The sequence below is a fragment of the Mustela nivalis genome (assembly GCF_964662115.1).
Source record: "Mustela nivalis genome assembly, chromosome: 13".
NCBI lineage: Eukaryota > Metazoa > Chordata > Mammalia > Carnivora > Mustelidae > Mustela > Mustela nivalis.
Genome location: NC_139032.1, coordinates 8,355,199 through 8,363,256, shown reverse-complemented (window position 1 = coordinate 8,363,256; position 8,058 = coordinate 8,355,199). Strand labels below are relative to the sequence as shown.

Sequence of the window (8,058 nt, the reverse complement as noted above, 5' to 3'; positions counted from 1 at the left end):
AGGGAGGGAGAGTAATATTCCATTTATTCCCAGATAGGAATTAAAATGGCAGGGAGAGTCTAAATGATTCTCAGTATAACCCTACCCCCCGAACCTCCATTTCCCTACCAAGGCTATTTAATTCATGAAATGATTTGAGTGAGTGGCTTGTCTCTTTTTAAAACCAGTGAAGAGGGGTGCCTGGGTGGCTTAGTGGGTTAAGCCTCTGCCTTCAGCTCAGGTCATGATCCCAGGGTCCTGGGATGGAGGCCCGCATCAGGCTCTCTGCTTCTCAGGGAGCCTGCTTACCCTTCTCTCTGCCTGCCTCTGTCTATTTGTACTCTGTCTATCATATAAATAAATAAAATCTTTAAAAATAAAAATAAAAAAATAATAAAACAGTGAAGAGATTGTGGCTGCATACCTCTTTCATTTAGAACAGATCCTCAATCTCCTACTAGGATGTTGGAGTACAGATGCAAAGAAAAACACAAAAGAGTAAGTCCTAGAAACACCTAGAAATCACAGGGAGGCCTGTATACCCTCACGAGCCATAGAAATAGGGTGCAGAGGGAGTGACCAGATGTCCAGAGGGCAGGGGTCCCAGCTGGAGTCTTCGACAGAAACTTTGGGCATATCATGATAACATGATAACAATGATTATGGCACTCTTAGAAAACATGTCAAATGCTTTCTATTAAAAGGGTAATTAAAGTTTTTTAAAGGTGACTAACTGTCCCATTCTATCAAATATGACGATTTCCTTGAAAAAGAAGAAATATACATAACTGGCCATCTCACATGCTTTTTAATGGAGATTTATCCAAATTTTGCCTCCCTGGGATGAAACTTTTTTTTTTTTTAAATGAACAGCTCTTTTTGTGAAGAGGTTTCTCATAAATAATATCCTCTGCAATCACATTTCCAAATGGCCCATTGCCAGTTTTGGTTTAGGAAAAAAAAAAAAAAATAGGAGTCAGCAATTAGCACTGGGCCCTTGAAGAAAGAATGTTCATAATAACAAAAGACTCCAGATAACCCTTCCATAGAATAGTGACATGTAAACGTGTGTGTTCGCTTCTCTGGGAATGAATGGCACAGTTGGCCATGTGCTTACATAGTCTGGCATATACTTGGCACATTGTATTTGATTCTTGGCCATAAGATTGCAGCGAGCCCCTGCTAATGACGGCCGAAGAAAACATTTCAGAATGTCTTTATTTTACAGGAAAACCACTGCGATTGAGAAGAAAAACTTCTTACTCAGAAATGGGTGATCTGAATTTGAGTTGAAAATCTGCTACTCCTTAACTCTGTATCCAAGTTTCTACTGGAGCTCCAAGAGCATCAGTATCATCTGTGAAGGGTAAGAGAGCCCACCCTTCGTCTATCACCTGGTGGTTGTGAGAATTAAGGGAGAAAAGTCGGTGGAAAGATGTTTGCAAATTGACGTAGACATAGAAGTTTTTCTAAACTGATGTTTGAGATGATATTGTAACTAATTGTTCAGTATTTTTACTATAGTTTCAGGTTTCTCTTAGTAGTAGGATTCAAGCATGCATATACTTAGAATATGAGTCTTAGCGACTTATTGCCGGGGCAGTTGACTCTTGAACAATTTGGGTTTGTACGCTGGGATCCACCGATGCACAGATTTGTTTCATATCTAAATGCCCTACTATTCGTGGATTTTCTCTTCCTTACAATTTTATTAGTAACATTTTATTTTCTCTAGCTTACTTTATTGCTAGAATTCAGTATACAATACATATAACACCCAAAATACATGTCCATCCACTGTTTATGTTATCGTTAGGAATTCTGGACAATAACAGGCTATTAGTCATTTTGGGGGGAGTCAGAATTTACACGTGGACTTTTGGCTGGGGGTAAGGGGCGGGTGTCAGTGCCTCTGACCTCCACCGTGTTTGTGTCGGCTGTATGTGAAGAATAATATCGTCTTTGCCTCCAGCTTCTTCTCCCAATATCCCCAGTGTCGGCGAACTGATAATGAATGGAATGAGAGTAGTGGGCAGGTTGGGCATTGTGTAGTCAGTGCTGCTGGTTGCCTCCCCGAGAGCTGTCTATCAGTTCTCCCTTTCCTGTTAACGGAGTCCAGATTTTTAGTCATATAATCCGTATACAAATCCCCATTTCAGCCCCCATTTCAAGGACAAATATTGAGTTTTCAAAGCCACTTACAGTAACCCTCTTCCCTTTGTCAGTGGCTGATTAAGAACTGGACCCAATGCTCAGTTAGGTTTGTTGAATGCATGATAATGGACACTTCCGGAGCACTCACTCTATGCCAGACACTTTTCCCAATTCTTTACATACATATTGATGCTAATCCTTACACCAACCCTATGAGGTAGGTTGTAGGACTCTCTAAGTTTTGCTGCTGATGAAATTCAGAGCTAGAAAGACAAAAACTACTTGTTCAAGGAAGTGTTTAAGTAGAACTAGAATACTACCCCAAGTGGTGTATCTTGTTGCCCACACTTATTGTCAGTGTGTAACACTAAGGTGGACATCTTCTGAAGGTTTTTGGAAAGGGTCCCCTCACTAATAAAAAACAGTCAAGCAGGATATGCCCTGTTCCTTCTGCCAGATGTGTGGTGATTGCATGTGATGCTCGGGAGAATGGCAGCCATCTTGTGACAATGAGGAGCACTAAGCCAATACACTGAATATAGTCCAGTGAAAAGAAAGAAAAATCCTGAGTCTTTGACATTATGTTGAAACACTGACTTTGCAAACTGTGAAACTTGCCTACTGCAACACTTACTAGATGCAATACTCTGTTTTCATCTTTGTGTAAACAATTTTGAATTGGAGTCATCTAATATTACGCTAAATACATCCCAGCTGAGCTAACACGGACATGCTGTTAAGTATGGTATGTCCAACCTAACTGATTAGCTTCCTTCTGAAGTAGCAATTTATTTTCACTAGATATATGTCAAGGATGCTAAAAGGGGATTACAGTTGGGCAGAGTCGTTTAGAGAAAATGATCCAAGATGCCTTCTACTTCTAGATTGCTGTTTTCAGCGAAATTATGGTTTTCTCTATCAAGTAAGATCATTAAGATGGAAGGTAATAAAATACAATTGAACAGTCTTCTGGAGGAAAAAAAAAATATTTGGAAGATAATGGAAGAAACGATAAATTAGCAGAAAGGTAGGCAGATCCTGTGGCTCAGTCAAGGAACTGAAACCAGAAATAACTTGAAGATCCAGGATAAGCCAAACTTAATTTGGGGACTTGCTTCCTCAGTTTCAACCTTAAACATCAATTAAACAAAAATTCTTAGCCTCTACCTCAACTACCTCATACTTCTCTTTTCCCTTTACCTCCAGCTTCTAGAAGATCACACAGCCTCCTTCCTAATTTCTCTTGTAACTACTGTTTCTATTTACTTCGTTTCTATTCCACAACTGAATGGGAACTCCTCAAACTGAGGCGACTTACTTCTGCATTTGCAAATCCGAGAGCGTATTTCAGTCCTTGACCCATCCAGTCTCTTCATGGTGTTTGGCCTCAACTTTTAGCTCTTGCTCTACATTTCGTCATCTCTCTCTGAGTTACTGCAGTGCCTCCCACTTCCACATGCCCAGTTCTTTTTCACCATCTCAGAACATTCTCCCAACCTCCAGACCCCTGTTTATAGCTCTTTCCGGAATGGCTTCTGTACACTCTGGAAAAAAAAAAACAACAGTCTTCCTGGCTCCTCCATCTCTCTCTCTGCCTCTCCCTCCCTTACATGCTTGTCTGTTCAAACCCCCGAACATGTGTTTCATTTGTCCCCGATCTGTTTGCATTTCCAATTGCAGATCTTCCTCTAGGCCTCCCTAGGCTCCCAAGTGGCCCACCCTCAGATCCCATGCTGACCACCAGAAGAGTAAGTCTGAACAGGAGTCAGCATAGGAAGTCCGAGCTTTCTTACTTTGATGACCCCTCATTGGTTTGAATGGCAATTACCTTCAGAATAGCACCCATTTTTCTTTGGGTGTTGCTCCAACTGGCGCCATCTTACCTGCCGGCTCCGGCTATCCCCTTCACGCACCCCGTGGTTTTCCTTTGTGAAATTGCCCGCTCTTCCACCTCTGTGCTTTGGCTGCATGTTGGTTCTTTGATTGAATTGTTCCCATCTACCATTGCATGGCCTGGCAAACTCATCATATCTCAAGGCACAGCTCCGATTGTGTCTTTTCTGTTTATCTTGCCCACCACCAGGCCGACTTTCAACTCCCCATCTGTTTCTAGAAACGTGCCTCCATTCAAACATGCATTGGAAAAGCAGGAGCTGCCTGGATAATGCAATGTGTCACCACCCCCAGCTTCGTAGAAGTGCCCAAGGCCTGAGGTTCTAACCCCAGCTGAGCTAATGTGTCCCTTTCTGGACATCTTTTGGTTTGAGACCAGAGAGAACTGGCAACGAATTTCTCTGACATTCAGTCAGGGGAGAAAATTATTATCTTACACAAAACAAACTCAGGCTTAACCTAAAACTATGTAAAGAGCGACTGTTTAAAGATATTTTTTATAAGAAGAAATTGTAACCCAATAGTTTGAACCTAAACCATTTTTTCTATGTGTGTAAAAATCTCAGCAATCTGAAGACTAAAATTAAAATGCCACTCAGGTGTTTGTTTTGAAAAATTCAAGAAAGGAAGCAAAACTAGAACTCAAGACTTGAAAGGCGGAGTCCTTAAGGACTCATGGTAATCTGGGATTATTATTGTTAATTAAAATTAAACACAAGTATTAAATTTGTTTTGATAAAGAAGATAAATAAGAATGACTCAGTAATATTGATCTGGATATAAAAATCACAAAAGACAACACAAAATAGAAAACAAAGGTATTCACATAATTAGACATTCTAATTAAACATTTTTGAAGTCCTGGCTTATGCAATAAGGTACAAAAGATAAATGGAGTACAAATGATAACATTATTATCGTGATTTTGAGATGTTATTATTTATGTAAAAAACTCAGAAGACTCATTTGAAAAGAATAAAGTTAATAAACTTATATGTGAAAAGAACATGCCTATTATGTATACAAATTCAGAAGTTTTTCCTATGTATCTGCAATAACTGATTAGAAATTTAATAAGGAAATAAACTATAATTTTATTAGAAAAGAAAAGATAGTTCTTAACTTAAGAGAATGTTTCCAAAGTAAAAGTTACCAAATCATTAATAAGAGTAACTAAAACATACATATAATACCTAAGAAAAAAATCTACCTTAAAAAAAGATACTGTTCCCAGAAAACTGGAAAATTTATTGAGGAGCATGAAGACTGTAATAAATGGAGAAACATAGCAACAGGAAGACAATATTAAAGAAATGTCAATGCCTTATCAAATAGTCCTTAAACTTGATGAAATCCAAAACAATATCAGTATATTTTTCTTGAAACTTAATGACGATCTATCGTTCCATAAAATCAAAACAAAACAACAAACAAAAAAATTGAGAGGTAAATGAGAGGACCCATCCATGTCAAAATGTGTTACAAATCTACAATAATCAAAATAATATGCCACTGATGTTATTTTATGACCCCAATTCTTGTTCTCTCTTTCTTTGCCTACTATAATCCTGACCCATTCAAAAGCAGCCCTTTCTGTGAGATTTCCTTGGACCACCCAGTCTGGAGGTCTTTCCCCATAATAATGCCCTTCTCTTTGGTCATTGATCCATACTCTTGTCTACATAGCAAAATTTGTACATGCCTTTTTTTCTCATAGTTTAATTTCCTCTTTTTATTGTCTTTGTCTTAATAGTTTCACACCTCCAAGATACAAACAGTTGTTTTCAGTATCCTCATTGACAGAGGGCAGTGTGAGATATAATAACATCATGATACCAAGGCTTCAGAGTTAACTCTGAGGACCACCGGGAGCAGTAGTACCTGGGAGCTTAGAAACGCAGCATTTCTGGCTTCATCCCAGATATACAGAATCAAGCTGCATTTTCACATGATTCTCAGGTGATTTGTGTGCACATTAAGTTGTGAGAAGCACTGCCCTAAAGAATTTCATGGAATAAAAATATTTCATAGCACTCCCAAAGCAATCAGACATAGTCAGATATCTTCCTGTGTTGCAAACGAATAAAATTATTCAAATCTTGTTTCCTTGATAGGCAAAATTTTAGTGACACCAAAAGAGCACTAAAGAACCGTGGATCCAGGGCATGGTATAGGTTGAAGGATAAAAAGGCTGAAGGGGTGTGTTCATGGGGAATGCAAAGGCAGTAGTTTGTAATTTGGAAATGATCTGATACCTGGTTACTTCTGTAGGGCTTGCTAATTTCTCCTTCTAACACTGGTCTCCCCACTAAGACATTCGTCTTTACTGTTGTTCTACATTGGGTTGCCTTAATCTCCCGTCCCACTCACTGTCTTCTAACAAAAGCAATCCCCATCATGAGTCTGCCCTTTCCTATCAGCCTAAGCCACAGTCCCCAGAGCATCCATTAGAATGTAAATCCCTTAGCAGCACAGAGTAGGGCTGTAGCATCAAGTAGTAGACATTCAACCTAGTAGGCATTCAATAACTGAGTAGTCAACAGATGAATCTTCTTTATTATAGCAGGTCCCTAAAGGGAATGATATCTACATGGGTTTGCAATCAATCCCTTATCCCCTTAGAACAGTGCTTATTTTACCCCATAAATTCCTTTTAAGTCTGTTTTCATTGTATCACTACCATTGCTACCTCATGGCTGGACTGTCATAGGAAAATCTGAAATACTCTCCTTTCTCTGGTTCCCTAATCTAGCTTCAAGGAACTTTTTACAGTCTGCTCTTATCCAAAGCATCACACCCAAACCCTTTACCTCGACACTGAATTTATTTTAGAGTCCGAACCTTGGCTTCCTTTCTAGCTTCATTTCATGACTTCCCAAAGGCGACCTTCCTTTCTAGCCAAGACAATCTACACATGATTCTTTACTATGCTTTCTCTGCTAGGATCCATGTCCCCAAAGTAGAAGTGTTTTTCCCTACCATGTTTGCTGATCGAAACCTACCCATTCCTTAAGACTTGGCTCCTCTACTTTCTCAATGGAACATGGTAGCCAAGCACTCTAACCTGGCAGGATTCATCACTGATTCACTCAAGGAATATTTGCAGTGATTTCTTCTCTGAATTCTCCTGTCACTTATTATGTCTAGAGCCCATCACTTACTATGTATGATCTCTTGAACATATATCCTTCGGCATATGTGTTTTACATACAGGTCAACAAAGAGGTCAAGACAGGGTAGCCTAATATTAAAGCATCTCTCTACCACATAGTAATGATGTAACATTAGGCAGCTTTCTTCCCCTCTTTGGATCCCAGTGTCTTCATCTATTAAAAAAAAAAAAAAGTACCTAATTACAAGATTATTATAATTAAGATAAATCACATACTTTTCAAAGCTCTTAGCAGGTATCTGGAACATAAAGAGTACTCAACAGTATTGGTATTCCATCCCCAGAATACTTACAGTTGGTGCTACTTTATATCCTTATGTATTTCAGTACAGCAAAATATTTATTTATCCATTGGTGAATTGATAAAGATTAGTGTTGACTATCAACACTGACTTTCCACTGAAAGTTTTTAAGAAAAAAATGTCCTATTCCTTTTGGATCAAAGAGTAGGCATTCCTCTCTAAAAGAAGGGTATTTGGGGGAGGATATGAAAGAGATAATGTGATTAGAGTCCTATCTTAGAGTATTTACTCTATCTTTGAGAACATATCTTGTAAGGGAGTCTGGTTTTCTCATTAAAACTATGATGAGTAACAGAATATGTTGTAAAGAAACTTCACTGTTGGAGCCTTGGACAAGGGCTAAACCTCTGTAAGCCTGTCTCCCCACTTAACAGTCAGATTAGAGCGATGACCCCTACCGTCCCTTGGATTGCTCTGAGAGTATGGTTACTTTGCTGTGGAATATCGAGATTGCATTATCTCCTCCATCTTTCATCTATGTGTCAGCCTTAAGAAATAGCTGTTGAATGATTGATTGATTGATTTCAGATTATAGAAGAAAAATTCTAGCAATTGTTA

The 8,058-nt window shown here is 38.9% G+C and overlaps 1 long non-coding RNA gene across 3 annotated transcripts in view; it reads left to right on the top strand.

Moving 5' to 3' along the window:
- Window positions 1–1,257: 1,257 nt before the first annotated feature.
- The window catches only part of LOC309845919, a 36,897-nt gene continuing 30,096 nt past the window's right edge, over window positions 1,258–8,058 (top strand). For all 3 annotated transcript variants that reach the window (XR_014301599.1, XR_014301600.1, XR_014301601.1), the window contains exon 1: window positions 1,258–1,345. This is a non-coding gene — a long non-coding RNA (uncharacterized lncRNA). The remainder of the gene's footprint in view (window positions 1,346–8,058) is intronic.